Below are 17,610 nucleotides of genomic sequence, written 5' to 3' on the forward strand. Positions count from 1 at the left end.
GCCAGGAGCATGCTGGTAAATGTTTACCAACAGGCACTTTGGGAGCATGGGTGCAAACGAACAAACAAAAAACCCTGATTTGTAGCGTTTGCTGATTGCCAAGGTATAAATTCTCCAAACATGGTCAATTTCAAGATACTCTGCACTACAAACTCCAGCTGCCTTAGACTCCCCAAACTATGTTCTCTAGCTCCTCAACTCAGTGAGACTTCCGTTTCTTTGCTTGGGTACCTTCTTCCTATTCTGAGTTCTGAAAAGTGCCTCTAGGCAGAAAGCTGAGATGATCATAAAGATGACCTTGTTTCCCTTCTCTCAGAGATCACAGACCTGTACTGCCTCTAGTCCAAAGTCTGAAAAACAGTTGTTTCATACATTTTGTATGATTTTCTAGTTGTTTATGGCAGGAGAGCACGTCTGTTATCAGTTATTCCATCATGGTCAGAAGTGTTTCCCAATTAGCTTTAAATGCCTCACTCATAAATACGAATATATAGTCACAAACCACCGTATTTTTGAGGAGAGCCTCTAACATGAAACATAAAAACAAGCAAACAAAAGAATTTGGTAGGAAACAGATAATACAGAGAACAGAAGGAAACATTTTTTTAGAACTAGGATATCTTTAGAGAGTTAAGATATATAATCCATGAACAAGGAAAAAGGATGCTGTAAGAAAAGGAAAAATCAGAGATGTCTTAGAAATGAAATATATGCATATATGTGTACATGTATATGTAATTATGTATATACACATATACATACACTCATATCTATATATAAGATAAAATAATACGTTATGGATTGGAAGAAAGTTCAAAATTTTTTTCCTAAAACTTAGAACAAAAGGACAGAGATAGACAGTAGGAGAGAAATAATTAAATACAGGATCAATCCAGGTCATTCAATAGTGCTTTCACAGAAGAGAGGAAATAAAGAGTAGGAAATTAAAAGAAATAATTGAAGAAAATTTCTACATTTAAGGGTCATGTCTTCACAGTTTTCAAAGGCCCAGCACAATGATTAATGCAACGCACAACAAAGCACAAAACTTTGGAACACCCAGAATGGACAGAAGATTTTAAAAGCCTTCAGAGAGAAAGAATGTGAAACATACAATGAATTACAGAAGAGAATACGATTAAACTTCTCAACGGCAACATTAGAAGGTAAAAGAGGAATGAATGCCTTCAAAATTCTGAGGGAAAATTATTTTTGACCATGAATGCTATACTTTATACTAGTCGAATATGAAGATAGACTAAAGACACTGGAGACACATAAGGTCTCAAAAATAAAGGATAAGCTCCACCAGAAAGAAGGGAGTAAACCAAAAAGATGGCACCAGGGGATCCAGAATACAGAACCAGTACAGAAGAGAAAGTGTTTTTTTGTTTTCTGTTTGTTTGATGATAGTGAAGGGAAGCTCCAGGATAACAGCTATACAGCAGAACTAAAGAGCAACTGGTCTAGACTGAAATGGCATGATGGGAAACTTTAGGAGGGATGTCTCCAAGAAAAAAAGTAGAATAGACAAATTCCTGTGCCTTCCTGTATTAAGAAAAGCTTACAACTCTATAGAGGGACTATGAAAGTTACATAGAAAACTAAAACAAATATGAGCACATTTTTAATTCCAAAGAAAAACAAAATTTGTAACAAAGTGCCTTGGTTCATTCAGGCTATAACGAAATATCACAGACTGGGTAGCTTATAAACCACAGGCATTTATTTCTCACAGTTCTAGAGGTTAGAAGTCCAAGATCAGGGTGCCAGCATGGTCAGGCGAGTGCTCTCTTCTGCATTGCAGACTTCTTGTCGTATTGTCACATGACAGAAGGGGCTAGGGAGCTCTGTGGGATCTCTTTTTACAAGAACACTAATCTCATTCATGAGGGCTCCACCCTCACGATGTTGTTATCACCTCCCAACGACTCCTACCTACCAATACCATCACCTTTAGGTGTTAGGATTTCAACATATGAATTTTAGGGAGACACAAACATTCAGACTATAGCAAAAAGAAAATAATAATATAGTACATAGTTCAGCTGGCTGTGCACAATATTTATAGATGTAAATAGTAATTACTGATTTATCCATATATTGGGATAATAGGAAAAGAAGTGTGCGCGTGTCCGTGTGTGTGTTTGTGTCTGAGAGGAGAAAGATTTTGATAACTAAATCTTCATACTGAATAGTATGAAATCAATAGATAATGCTAAAAGTTAAATATCAAGAAAAACCAATAAAACATTTTAAAATATGAAGGTAATAGAAGAAATAACTCTTGGGAATAGGAATCAGGAGTGATGAGGGCAGGTAGGAGGACTGCTGCTTTTATATATGTGCCTTGCAGTACTAGTAGTTGACTTTTTAAATCATGAGCACATATTGCTTTGGTAAAATTTTTAGATTTAAAAATAATTTCTTCCTGGCACTATTTCTAATTTTGCCTTGGATGCAGTAACTCAAAAATGGAAAGGTCAAGGCATGATTAGAAGAAGGAAAGGGATGGCATCTAACACACCTGCGTTGAATTATTACCCAGCAGTCTACCCTCACTATTCACGCTTATTCAGTTCCTTCCAATGCTAGATCTTTAATCCAGACTCACTGGGTTCTGGAGTCAGACAGACATGAGTTCAAATTATGTATGATGCGAAATCCAAATGCTCTTTTCCTCAGAAGAGAGGAGACTGATAAATTACTACTATTGTTTTTTAAGAAGGTAGGCCAAAGTCATTGAGCTCTGTTCCTAAAATTGCATATCTTCATGAAGGGAAAATGAGTAACATCTGGTGGTTTCCTCGTTACATCCCCTTAATTTGGAAACACTGCTTGCTCACTTGCTTACTTGTTTGCTTACTCTGATATATGTGTGTCTCTACAGATAAATTAGGGAGAAATCTATCCATTTGTATTCCAAAAATGGCAAAGGAAGATTTCATCAATATAGTTTCCTCCCTAGGGGGAAGAAACCTCTCCACAAAACGTACAAAATAATAAAACAATACTATTCTTGAATAAGCATTAAACCAGACTGTGATGCATATCACAGGCAATCCCCTAAAGAGATTGTAAAAACAAAAAAGAAATCTTACTCTTTTTATATAACCAAGCAGATACAATCCATTATATACATGATAACTGTCTATCCAAAGGAAAAATTTCTCATCTTTTTGACAAGTAGAAAGTTGCATCTTGGAGCTAAATTGCCACAGACATGGAAATAGGGCACTACCCTTCTTGATGTTTTTCAAGGAGATGGTCCCTTGGCCTCCAAGAATGATATTCCTGGGATGTAAAACTGGCAAGAAACTTTATTTCCCATCTAAAAATACATACATCTCAAAGAGGCAGAGAGCATTTATAATCTCAAGTTTTCTTAAGGAAATGCTAAAAGAAAAGGGAGAGGGAAAAGTTCTTTCCTTTTTTGCACTAAGGAAAAATTAAATTTTTTTAGATTTTTATTTACCCTTACAATTTCCTCGTTCTGTTGGTATTTTCTAGTAAAACTACGGTTTCTAATTATCTACAATGCCGTTTGTAAGGTCGGATCTTAACAAATGGCACCACGAAACAGAGGAAAGCTTCAAGTGAGCTTTATTAGGGAGCGCTCCTGGGCGAGGTTCACTGGTCCGAGAGAAAGGGGCCAGAGAAGTCGTACCTGGGCAAGGGTTGGGCAAGGTTTTATAGGGGAAGAAGGGAAAGGGGTGTGGTGAATCTGGGAGGGCGCAGGGTATTCCTTAGTAGGTGGTCTTTTCGGGTATCCTAGGGGACCGTTAGTCCCACCCCTCGAAAGGCGGGAAGGCTGGGCCAGGTGCAAAGTCCCCAGGTCAGTTCCTGGAACTGGGTGGTCCGGAATGTCTCCAGGGCAGTTTCTGGAACTGGGTGGTCTGGAATGTCTCCAGGGCAGTTTCTGGAACTGGGTGGTCCGGAGAATTTCGGTCTGATGAAACCTGTGAATCTGATTGTGTTCCCCTGCCTCAGGCCAGTTGGCCTTACACCGTTTATATCCTTCTCCAGAAACAGTCTAAGTATACATTGTAAGGCCATAGTAAAATACAAAAGCAATTACCAGAATTACAACGGAATGAATTGAAAAAACTAGTATAATATTTGCCTTGGGGAAAAAATTTTAAGTTTATCATACTAATGGTGAATGGTTAAAGCAGATTCTTGAAAAACGGCACAAAAATTCTCTTTTGTCATACATTGTTTACAAACTGTTATATCTTTGTGCTTTTGAACAACTATTTGAGTATTATTTTGTAGTTTTTTATAATATTCCATCCAATCTAAGTCTAATGAGTAGTTTAACTATGGAGCCTGATAATCTAAATTTTTAACTGAGTTTTTCTTAAGGCCCAATAAATCTCCCCTGAGTTCTCATCAGTCATAGAAGTAACATTATAATTACAGAATAAACTAGACCCTTCTGTAATTATTCTATCTTCCCAAATATTTCTCCCAGATATAAAACACAAAGACACCTATGGCCATTACCTAGTATCAAAGTCCTAGTATGAGCCAACCATTGAAGGGTATAGATTAAACTTCATAGGAGAGGAAAAATAACTTTCCCTCTACCCTTCTACGTTCTTGGCTTAAACCCCCCTGTAATAAAAGATTAATAGGAGAAAAATAAACAAATTGAATAACATGTATACCACCCATACACATGGGAGAGACCCAGGAAAACTGAGTAACTCTCCAAAATGGCCCAAGTCTTCACCTTACGTACCATCTCCAGCTAAGACAAAAGGTGTTGGGGTGGGGGTGGGGCAGTTATGGGAGGTTAGCAGGCAAAACACAGAAAATGAGGGTATAGTTGTTATGCAGATTTAAGTTGCTGCTTTCTCCATTGATAAGTTTCTGGAGATTTAATCATCTTCCTTTTCCTGGTACAGAGAGGGAGACACCTTTAGGAATGGAGATTTCCCTTATAGATGTAAATATCTCTTACAAAAGGGGAACTTCCCCTCTACTAATAGCTTTTCCTATATCTGCTATTTCTTAAAAGTAAGCAGCTCAAGATAATCCTTACCTCAAAGAAGCATATTTTGGGGTGGCAAATTCTCCCCTTCAACTTCCAGTGTTCAGTGTACATGCCTCTAATCATTTTAAGTCTTGCGGACAAACCCAACCTATGGGCCAGTTTTCACCTCCGTCTAAGTCGGTAGTTATCCATGGGTACTTAATTAACTACTATAATAGTATAACAGGCATGTTTATCCACACTAGGACTGGAAAAAACTTGTATCCCAAAGTGATTAACAACGACATTATACCTGTCTTCTGTAGTCTTTATCCATAAATGCCAGATTTCTGTTTTTCTATTAATCAGATGCTCTTGTATACCACCCTTCCAATCAAACTAGTTAACAAAACATTATTTGTGCCAAACTTGGGGCTTGAGTCTCTGGATGCATATTAGTTACTTTCACTTTAATATTATAAAAAGTTAGTAATGAATATGGTTCTATGTTTTATGTCACTAAATCAGATTGTTGGATTCATAAGTCCAGGCCATGTCCATAGTGGGAATACAATTTAGAGCTGATGAGAAATGTGTAACTGTAGGAACCATTATGGGTGTACAGAAAAGAGAGTGGTATAACAAATAACCTGTTTGCTTTCTAGTAAAATGTGATTCTTACAATAACTGAAATAACAACTAATTCACTGTTATACTACTATTCACTAATACTTTGAATAAGACAACAAGGCAGTCTGAGAATAGTAATAAGTTCATTAGAATACCTCCTTTCAGTTGAGTTCAGTACCAACACCATTTATTCTAGAAAATGTCAGTACCAACACCATTTATTCTAGAAACTTTAAGTTTCAAGTTCTTTGTGGGAACCACAGTCCAGTCCTCTTGAACAGTTGGCTTCATGTGAATCCATCTGGGTTTTCTTTCACTTTGATGGCCATTTGGGTGATCAGCAGTACTTGAAGTGGTCCCTCCACATGGTGACAAAACACATTCCTCCAGAACACTTTTATGTAAACTAAATTGCCCAGTTTGATAAGAGTGACAGACTTCTTCCAGTAGGTCCCTCTAGGCCTTTCTGACTTTGTCTCAGGGCTTCTAGGGAAGAGAAAAGCCATTTAGGTATCGAACATGATTATGAGAGATTTCAGTTAAATCAAAGCAGAGGAAGTGATTTCAGACCCAAATTCACAGACCTGCCAGACGTAAGTTCAAAGAGAGAACATTATTGCTTGCAAGAGTTGCTCTAATTTTTAACAAAGCTACTGGTAAATCTCTAGGCCATTTTACCCATAGATTGCTGAATTGTAGCCAATGAGTTTGTTAGAGTTTGAGTTTTTCATTCTACTTGGAGTATGATAGCTTTTAGGAATCTGCAAACATTTGCACAATTCCTGAACAACAGTAGACATAAAATGATTTTCTCCATCTGATTCAGTAAGCTCTGGGGTCCCAAAAGTGGGGATTATGTGCATGGAGAGGGTCTTTACCTCACTGCCTGAGCATTTGCTTTTGAAAAGGGAAAAGAGTAGGCCATTCAGACAGCATACATACCACAACTAGACAAAATCTCTTACCTTCCATAGGCATGAATTCTATGAAATCTAACTGCCATTGGGTTCCTGGTAAAGTAGGTCAGGGTAACCTTTCTGCACCTACCTTGGAAGTGGTCCCTAATTATTCTACTGGCAAATAACAAAACTCTTTAATATGTTTTGAATAATTTCATCTTTTTGATAGACATAGTATTAGTCTAGTGGCTTTAAAGAAATCCCTTTCAGTTTGATTTTGTTGATAACAGAACAATAAACTAATCAAGCAAATAAAAACTGTGATATAGGAATTATTTTGTTAGTAATTCCTATAGTCCAGTTGAATTTTTTTTAGCCCCCCCCCTTTTTTTTTTTTTTTTGCGGTACGCGGGCCTCTCAATGTTGTGGCCTCTCCCGTTGCGGAGCACAGGCTCCGGACGTGCAGGCTCAGCGGCCATGGCTCATGGGCCCAGCTGCTCCGCCTGCATGTGGGATCTTCCCAGACCAGGGCACGAACCCGTGTCCCCTGCATCGGCAGGCGGACTCTCAACCACTGCGCCACCAGGGAAGCCCTTTAGCCCCCCCTGCCTTTTTTTTTTTTTTTTTTTTTTGATCATTTGTTCATTTCTCTTTATGAAGCTTGTTTTTGAAAATGGACAGAGGTTTCTAGTATTAGAAGTGGGGCTTCTAAATTTGGAGTCTGTCATGTTTTAATACTGGCTTTTGCAGCTCTTTCAGCAAAATCATTGCCTTCAGAAATTGTCATTTTGCCCTGTGTGGGCTCTGTAATAGACTACTGATAATCTGAGTAGGCATTTGTAAAGCCTCTAACAAATCAGCTTTTAATTCTCCATGACATGTTTCAGTTCTCATAGAAATCAAGAATCCTCAATTTTTCTAATTTTGCCCTGTTGCATGACAGACACCAAACACATATTTACCAACAGCATATATACTTACTTTTAACTCTAGAACCAAGAATTTCAGCTCCAGTAATGGCTATTAACTTACCTTCTTGTGACAACTTAATTGCAGGCAAAACATAAGCTTCATGATAAGTCACCACAGCACAGAAAGCCTTAAATTGGCCACTTTTGTCTCTAGTAAATGACCCATAAGTAAACATTATAAAATCTGCCTTTAAAAGGATTATCAGGCTTCCCTGGTGGCACAGTGGTTAAGAGTCTGCCTGCCAATGCAGGCAATACGGGTTCGAGCCCTAGTCTGGGAAGATCCCACATGCCGCGGAGCAACTAAGTCTGTGCGCCACCACTACTGAGCCTGTGCTCTAGAGCCCGTGAGCCACAACTACTGAAGCCCGTGCGCGTAGAGCCCGTGCTTCGCAACAAGAGAAGCCACCGCAATGAGAAGCCCGCACACCGTAACGAGGAGTAGCCCACGCTCGCTGCAACTACAGAAAGCCCATGTGCAGCAACCAAGACCCAACGCAGCCAAAAATAAAAAAATAAAATAAATTTATAAGAAAAAGTTCTTCCATGTTTTTTTTAAAAAAAGGATTATTAAATAAATCAGATTGGGGCCTAGCGTTTTCTTCTGTTACCATTGTACAATCATCATCTATATGATTAGGATCTGGTAAAACAGTAGCAGGTTTAAGAGAGTGCATCTTCCAAGCACAATACTAGAATTGGATTATAATGCTTGCTCATAGCCAGTCTGACAATGTACCAACAAATGCTGGGTCTTATGCACTTGTAAGATAAATATCACCACATATGGGATACTCAAATCAATCAACTAATGCCAGGGCTTGAGCCTTTTCAGTAAGTGTGGTTCCCAGTGCCATGGCATCTAGATTGGTCTAGTCTAATCCCAACTTTAGAGTTGAAATTCTACTAGCAGCACCTGTATTTTCAGGACAAAAAAAATGGAAAGGTTTTACAAAATGTAGAATCGCCAAATCTGGGGAAGAGACTGTAGCCAATTTCAATTGTTCAAATGCCTCTTGAGATTCTAGGGACCAAACTAGAGGATCTGAAGAATTATCATGCAATTGCATTGTCAGAGGTTTTGCCTGCTCTGCAAAAACTGGAATTCCCTGTCCATAGTACCTTACTAGTCTCCAAAACTCTCTAAGTAGTATTTTTTTAAAAATTTATTTTATTATTATTTTTTGGTAGTAGGTCATTTCATCTACATAATTGGCAGACTCATTATCACTTTGTGTCCTTTAGCTGATAACAGATGCCTCAAATATTTTTTTTTCAGTTTGGCAATATTGCAAATTTTCTAGTGAGCCCTTGAGCTCCTGTGAAGCCAAAGGATCAGTTTTGCATTACTCTTTAATTTCTGAAACTATCAGAAAATCATCTATAAGTTTAATAATTATAGATCCTCCTGGTGGGACAAAGTTTTGTTTTCTTATAAGCAACTAGGGAAAACAGTGTAAGAATCCCCAAACCCTTTTGGAATCCTCTAACTTCATTAGACGTCATAAGTAAAAGCAAACGAAAATATAGACTCATCCACTAGAAGAAAAGAAAAAAAAAGTAGAATATGGATCAACTACAGTGAAAAACTTTACAGACAATGGTACTGAAATCAGAAGAGCTGTGGGGTTAGGAACTATATAGATCAAAGGAACAGAAAATTTATTTAAGAAATTATACAAATCTGTATAGTAGTCAGCTATATCAAATTTATTTTCCTTCTTTACTAAAAGTATGGTAGTATTACAGGGTGAGTACATTTGAAAATTATCCCTCCTTTTTTCCTCGTAGTTTTTTATAACTAGTTTTATTCCTACATATTGAGTTCTACACAAAGGATATCTTGTTTTACACATGGCTATGGCTTATCCTTTTTGTAAGCTATTTTTCCTGGTTCTCTATCTCAAATTAAACCAGTATCATTATTCCAAAGTAATGGCCCAAAGCAATGCATCAGTTTGTTTCAGCTCTGGCACATAGTAACCAAATCAGGTGCCGTCTTCCAAGGGAGCTCAGCAAACACTCCAGCTGGAGTGTAGAATATGATAGCCTTTAATTTGCATGGCAGGTCTCTCCCCAGTAGGTTGACAGGCGAATCAGGAGAAAGTAAGAAAGCATGTTCCTCAGTCAGAGGAACAATTTGTATGGGAACTACTGAAGAAAAGGAACAATTAGAAGGCTGACACAAAATACTAACAAACTTTTTTTGTTTTTTAACAACAACCTGTATCGATCTATCACTAGATGCAAAATGAGAAATTTCCAAGTTAATTGCAGAATAAGTAGCACCAGTATCTACCAGAAAAGGCAGGGATAGGTTAGCCTGAGTGAAAGTTATTGAAGAATATGGTTTGCCAGTTCTTACCTCTGAGATTCCCACAATCTGTCAATTTTGAGCCATTTGACAATTATCTCCCAGCTAAGGATTTTGTCCTTCTGGGTTTTCTTGATTCCCTTGTTGGAATTTTTCCATTCTCTGGAGTCTCTTCCTACAATCTCTCTTCTAGTATCCTGGCTTTTTGCCATAATAATATGCAGTTTTCCCTTCTTCCTTTGCTCCCTGCATAGATTGACCAGAGTAGGGTTATCCCCTTTAGTAAATAGCTGCTCAGTTAAACCAACACTGTGGGTTTTATTTTTTTCGCTTTTTTGTCTTTCTCTAGATTGCCACAAAACTGTGTAGCTGCTGCTAAGTTTTGAGAAATAGTCTGTCCTTGCCAACCTATCACCTTTTCCCTAACTTGAGTTTGGATAGTTTGCGAGAGAGCCAAGACAAAGGTGAACAGGACTAGAGAGTGATTTTGATCCGCCCGTGTATCCATGCCAGTGAATTGTGAGAAAGCAGCACATTGCTAGTGGAAATCAAGTGGGGAGGCACCTGTTTCTGGGTATACTGTGGCAGGGTCTCCCAGCTCACCATTACCAACCCTTCTTGATGGGTTTTAAAAGCCCTTAGTTCTTCCGCAGCAGTGGTGGGTTCCCTTGGCCACTATACCCATCGTAGTGGGCCACCTCTAGTCCCCAACATGTTTGCTCCACAACCTGAGTGAAGTCTGCTGGTTGCAGCATTCCCTGTAGCAGCCAGTGGACATCCCCATTTACGGGGCTACAAACTGGAAACATGTTGCAGAGTACTTTTGTGAGTCTTTTCAGGCACAGGAAAAGAAGTCTTTAAATGACTGATATCAAGTGGTGAGAGAGGCACATGGCTTACCTGGGAGGCCTGGATAGCTTCTCGATGGTATTGGCTTCACTGGTGATCTGAATAGGAAGGTCTAGTTTTCCTTATATTGAGACAAGAAAAATGTAGGATTATATGGCACTTTGGTTTCTTTTTCCAGTGTGAATATTTATCAGGCCTAACACCTTTGTCTTTCCCCATGTGGCCTGTGCAGCTACTCTGTCCTGTTGCCTTCATACAGGGACACAGTCTTTTACCCAAATTCTCAGTTATCCCCCGATGACATCTTTCTATCATGTCTGCTTTTTTGTGACGTGGTGAGTGTTTGCTAAGTGACTCTTGGAGGTGGATTCAAGGGCTGAGATGTGAAGTGGAGTCAGGCTAGGACATGAGGCATACAAACATATGCCTTCAAACAGGGCAAATAATTCATTAACAGCTGGAGAAGTTGTACCCTTGTCTCTCTCTGCAGGGAAGTCTAATGGAAGGAACCGCCCATCTAAAAGATCACCTGCCTTCTTCCCAGGAGTTGATTTGAAATAGGGAAAGATAAAGACACTCAGAGAGAAAGCTGGGATAGCAGAGAAGAGAGGGCAGTTCTGTGTAAGAGAAAGTGACTTTAATTCTTGAATTTCTTAGTTTTTCTCAATCTTTCTTCCTAGTTATCAAATAATTTTTCACTCCTTAGAATGATAATCATGATAAATACCAGTAATTCATATGCTTAGAATGAGGTACTTCTAAGAACCCCTGTAAATATGTTAATCTGTCCGAATGAAAAGAAACAGTCCTCAGGCCACTGTAAGACTGGATTCTCGTATGTATACTCATTCCAAATGTGACAGAAAGGTATTGGCAATTTGAGTGGGAGACCTGCAGGCAACATTTCCGGCTTCCCATATTTTTCCACCAGCAAAGTCAATGGTGACCCTGACGGGATTTTAGAACTGGTGTCACCTATACTTAGTCAATAATATAATCTTGAATTTGGAGAGTGTGATCCACATCTGGCTAGTATTCCAAAAGAGCAGAGAGCTAGAAAGAATTTTTATAATTCAGGGTCTCTCACATGACTCTTGTGTGGCCACCAGACTTTCAGCCGATCCACCCAATTAAGGAATTGCCGGATGGATCCTATCCTTATTGCCAAATTGTTGGGGAAATAGCAAACATAAAACTTCCTGCCAACCCAATAAGACCTCTCTATAAAACATGGAGAAGAATGAAATAGTTTTATTAATTGATAAACATTAAACCAGACTGCGATGTGCAGCATAGGCAATCTGCTAAGGAGATTTGTAGGGGAGCAAAATTTGCCACCCTAAAATGAGTCTCTTTGGCATGAGGATTAATTTAAGCTGATTAAGACTCTTTGGGCCTTAAAAGAAACTTTGACCTTCCCTCGAACTGCCTAAAAGAATGTAGATAGTGGGTTTGTTCCAGAATAGAGTTATCACCAGAGCTATCTGCAAAGAATATGGGCTAGGTGTGCTGTGGGGAACTCTAGGCAGGGCCTAAAGATCAGAGTCTACTCTGTGTCCCATTGTCTCTGCCTGCCTGGCCCAGCAAACATTTGTTTACCCAACATTTGCTTTTCTATCTCCATGTGAATTGCCTTCCTCCCCTTGAAGTCCCAAACCACTACCCCATCCTCCTCTGTCTTTAGCTGGAGATGGTATTTAAGGTAAGGGCTTTAGCCATGTTGGCCAGTTACTTAGTTTTCCTGGGTCTCTCCCATGTAATTAAACTTTTGTGTGATTTTTCTCCTGTTAATCTGTCTCATGTCAATTTAACTCTTAGACCAGCCAGAAGGGTACAGAAAAATTTCTTCCTCCACAATAGATTGCAGAGACAAAAAAGAACTCTTACCCTTTTATATACTTGATAACCCATTAACATGTACATATGTTTTACATATATATATATGTTAATCTATTACATACACATTAATTGTATCCAGAGGAAAAATAAAATCTCACCCTTTTTACAAGCAAGAAGTTACATCTTGGAACTAAAGTTCCCACAGACAGGGAGATAGGGTACCACTCTTGGTGTTCATTTTTCAAAGAAATGGCTCCTTGGCCCCAGGAATGACATTCCTGGGATGTAAAACTGCAAGAGGCTTATTTAGCTTTGAAAAAGATTTACATATATTTCAGAGGCAGAGCTAGCATTTATAATCTCAAGTTTTCTGAAGGAAGTGTTAAAAGAAAATGGGAGGAGGAAAGTTCTCTACTTTTTGGCACTAGGGAAAATTTAATTTTTAAGATTTTATTTACCCTTACACTGGCAAGAAAAAGTCATAGACGGCCTATACTATCTAATATATTACTTGGATAGGGACTCACACATAGGAAGAAGAAACAGCCTTAGTAACTGGAACTTGAGTATGAGGTGAGCACTGGCTCTCAGGTGTTAGAAACAAGACAACAAAATGGAGTCATTTGTACAAGACAACAAAATGGAGTCATTTATGTTAAGTCCCAGGTCACCAAACTGAGACTTGACTTAATTACAGCTTTGGCTCTCCCAGAAATGGAATCTTAACCCAATCAGCCAAAAAAAAAAAATCACCTTATCAGCACTAGTTAGGCAACCTGCCTAACTAATCCCTGCCATCCCCTAAAGGAAAGTAACCTTGCAATAACCAATCTGCTTTTTTGCCTAGGGTAACTTCCTTGTTCCTGTTCCCTTCTGCCTATAAAAGTTGCTCCTTTTATACAGCTCCTCAGAGCTCCTTTCTATCTGCTAGATTGAAGCTGCCTGATTCGAATTCATAACTCTTAAAAATTTTAATATGCCTCAGTTCATCTTTTAACACAGGAAAGGGGCAATGGCACATTAAAACTGGGGCATAAGATCGGGGTTGGAGTAGTAAGGGGGATTTGATGCTGGATTTGACAGATTTGGGCTAGAACTGCTTAAATACTTCTGGTTTGTGTGGTGTCTAGAATCCAGGGCAGAGCTCAGCCTGCAGGTGGTTTGGGCCACAGAGCCTAAGCTACGGTAAAGAAAAAGCAATTTGGGCCTAGAAACAAGAACGTTGGAAGTTACAGGGAGACAGATTTGTGTACAAAGGCCTTATTGTTCTTTTGCAACCATATTGAAATTTACTCTTTTTACCCAGGTTAACAAAATGTATCACAAAAAAAACTAAACATTGGATTTAATAAAAACAACACTTTTGAAAGCGGAGCACAGTCCCCACCCAGGATATAATATTGCAAATGGTCACTTCTGGGATCAATTTACCATACTAGAGGAACAAAGTTGTTAAAGCATAGTTAATCTCAACTGAGCCACTTATCTGCACTGTAGTAAAGTACTTAAAATCACTCCCAAGATCAAGGTTTAAAACCATTTTAAGAGATAAGACTTTAAATGTTTTATAGCCATTTCTGTAAGAGGTGCTTTTCCTTCCCCAAATGGTCAAAGCTTAATGAGAAGGTTGACAATACTTTTTTTCCCCTCATCGTATCTTCTGTTTAAAAATATTTACTATTACTACTGGTAATATGGTTTATATCTTGTCTGATCTGGGAAGTGTACTCCAAGAAGTGAGGTTTGAGAAAGGAAGACGCTGCTTCGTGGAGGAATGGGTGGTCCTCTGGGTGCAGGCCACATAACATGACTTATTTTCCCTAGTTATATAAATGGAGTGCCCAGAGTTCCTTGATTTTCAGTAAACTGGGGTAAAGAGTGAGTATTATAATGGTAAGAAGTACGTGTACTTACAGGTGGATTACCCTGTTGAGGTGAGGTAGGTCCTGGTGGAAGATATTTCATATAAGGTGGCATCTGAGCAATAATAGGTCTATGGAGAGGGTGGTGGAGTAGAAGTCACTGATGCACCTGAGGCGTGGCTATGAATCAAGTGAAAAGTACCTGTGGTCTGGGAAGGATGTGGCCTTTGATGACTTATTGATTGCAGAGGAGGTAGCGTGGTAAAATATTGCTGTGGAGGCATAGTTCCATGAGAGTTCAAAACCACTGGTTGACCCTGATATTCAGGATGATGGTGAGCAATTGCAGAGGCAGGAGGTAGTGGTTCTCAAGTACCCGAATTTGAGTCATTCTGAATAGGGACAGTTACTAAATTGCTATGTTTTCTTGTTGAAATGTAAAGGTTTTCTGACTCAGCTTCCTGACTCACTGAAAAATATAGAGGTGAATTCATGGACAATGAACTCTGCTGGAGGAGCACTAATATCTTCTTGTGGCAGATTATATGGCTTGTGCGAACACTTTGCAAAGGAGGTAGTAGTATCATAAGGTATTGCTTTGGCGGAATATGGTTCATATGATGCTCATCTGGCGGCGTTATAAGATGGTCAGATTTCAGTCGGTGGTGGGACAACATGCAGAATGAACATTTTCAAGTTGAGTACGGGCAACAGAATTTTCAGCTCTTGTATGGCCATGGTTGATATGAGCCTTTAAGTCTCTTCGAGACAAACACGGTCTCTTGCATCCTTGAACAGTGCCACACGTAAAGAGAGAATCTTGCGTATGCTTCTCAATTCATTCCACAGGATTACTACAGCCTGGGAACATCTTACTGCCTTCTTTTCCATGTAAAATAGCACAGGCATAGCAAAAAGCATGCTTGCATGGAATCATCTGCCCATCGATTTTAATTGGCAGTTCGCATTTGTCACAGAAATGTACTGGGGTATCATCCTTTTCACCTAAGATGTTTATTTAAAAGTCCCAAAAAACATCTTCAACAGATCCTTGCTCATTTCTAAAAGCTTTACCCACTGGAGTCATACCGGTCCTCTGCACTGTGATCGAATCCTTGGGCGCGCTCCGTGATTCAGCTCTCAGAGCACGAGGGGAGCGGAAGTCAACCTTACTGACCCAGGGCGCGCGTGTGCCGTACTCTCTTGAGTTCAGGAAGCGGAAGTACGTCCAGGTCACCGTACCTTTGACCTCGTCTTACCAACCTCCTTTCCAGTGAGAAAGTCGGGCAGAAGGAGAGTGAATATTTGAAGAGTTTTGGTGCCGAGGTTGCTTAGGCTGCTCTTGTTATGCTTCAAGAAAAAAAATAGACTTTAACTGGAAAAAGAGACTAATCCGGAATGGGGGAGGGGAGAGCATGTGTGTATGTGCTGGCACGGGCAAGCGCAGTAGTACATGAAGGCAGAAGCCCGAGCAGGTAAGGCAGCCAGCCCATCCTTAAAGGTTTTTTGTTTTGTTTTGTTTTGTTTTTAACAATGCAGTGCTTTGCTTTTTGGAGGTGAAAGCTCACCCATCGTTTGAAATGTTCAAATAGAGACTGGAAAGCTTCTTGTCAGAGATGCTGTAGATCTAGCTTCTCAAACTTTTCTGACAAAGTACCCCAATGGTAGAGAAAACTTTACTAAAACTGTGAGGGTAAGGGGGGACAGAGTTCTAAGTACTTCTGAAAGCAAGATATTTCTCTGAATAGTTGTACTTTAAGTTATAGGAATATTATGTGAATATAATTTCCTTTTTCAGAATGTTTGTTTTAATAAAAAATAATGCTTTTGATTACTTAGTTAAATTACTTGAATCTCTCCCTGCCCCTAAGTCTTTGAGTAATAGTGAAATCCCAGGAAGTTGTGCCAGGATATGTGTCACACACTGCTGGATTTCCCCTCAGTGTTGGTACACTAGTTTGTGATGCACGATAAAGAGTGGCTCCTTTACTGAGTATCAATACAAGGTCATCCAGTAGGACTTGGAAACCTTTTTTATACAGGATCCTTTATAATGGTATTTGTATATAAGAGTATTTATCTGTGCGTGAAAGTTCAAAGTTAAAAGCCCCAACAAATTAGGGAGGTGATTAGTCACATTATAAAATGCCTTCCCATATCCCCAAATTTCTCATTTTGGTTCTTTAAATGTTATATTCTTTTGGTATATTTGATATATGTTTATAGAGTATTAACAACTTGGAGGAGAGACCTTAGTAAATCAAAAATTAAGGGGCAAATAATCAGTAGTGATGACTACTCCAAGATGGATATGAAGCATATTAGAAATGATCATATTCGTTTATGGAAAGATAAGGCTGGTTATACAGAAATGTCATTTGTACCCACCTTTTGGGAACCTAGTCTACTGTAAAGTGAGGCTCACCCTCCCTGTGGTAGCTTCATTTCGTACTGTACAGAATAAGTGCTCTCATTCTTATTTACAAAGCAACTTTGCAAAGGAAGCGATGAACTATCATGACCAAATATGCCAAATACATGATTAAAAAATAATTAAAGGGTAGGTCAGAACAGGAAATTGCCCTCATTAAGCAGATTATTCATTTCTGCTGAAACGCCAAGGCACAGTCAAAGCTGACCTTTGCCAAACAAAAAAAGTCAGCAGGGATGTTGCACCAGGTTGAAAATGCTGCAGAGAAAAGAAAAAAAGATTAAAAGCCATAAAAGCATTTTTTGATGGTCTCCGTTTAGATATTGGAATTGCCGAAGCATACAGCTAGATCAGAATATTTTTGCAATAATACTCCATGATTGGTGCTGGGGAAAATTTCACATTTGCTGATACACTTTGTAAAAGAAAAAATGTATAGCCACATGGGACATTTTATCAGAGAGAGTGAGTGAGCAGCAGAGATAGGGTTAAAAAGAATAATAGATCCCCTTTTGATGTTGGAAATGATGATGAAGCTTACAGGTGGTAAAAAGAAGGAATCAAGGGCAGAGGCTTAGGGAAAAGTTACTTTGTCCATTTCATTATTGATGAATTCTTGAAAAGTTGCGTGTAAGTAGGCACCAGTTTTCTCATCCTGACCTATAATATCATTTCACGGCTGTTTTGTCTTTATTTTGAATTTGTCACCTGTGGGCAATGGCTACTGGTGCTTAAGCTTTTTTAAAAATTGAAATACAGTGGATACTGCTACTTAGGCTTTTGATTTCTTTGGCCTTCTGCCAAATAGCTAATGCCATACAAGCAAATACATGTGTA

General features: G+C 39.0%; 1 pseudogene; it reads right to left on the bottom strand.

The window, feature by feature from the left end:
- Positions 1-14,163: 14,163 nt before the first annotated feature.
- LOC116747738 lies at positions 14,164-15,454 on the bottom strand (annotated as a pseudogene).
- Between the last annotated feature and the right edge of the window lie 2,156 nt (positions 15,455-17,610).

Source organism: Phocoena sinus, chromosome X, assembly GCF_008692025.1.
Source record: "Phocoena sinus isolate mPhoSin1 chromosome X, mPhoSin1.pri, whole genome shotgun sequence".
NCBI lineage: Eukaryota > Metazoa > Chordata > Mammalia > Artiodactyla > Phocoenidae > Phocoena > Phocoena sinus.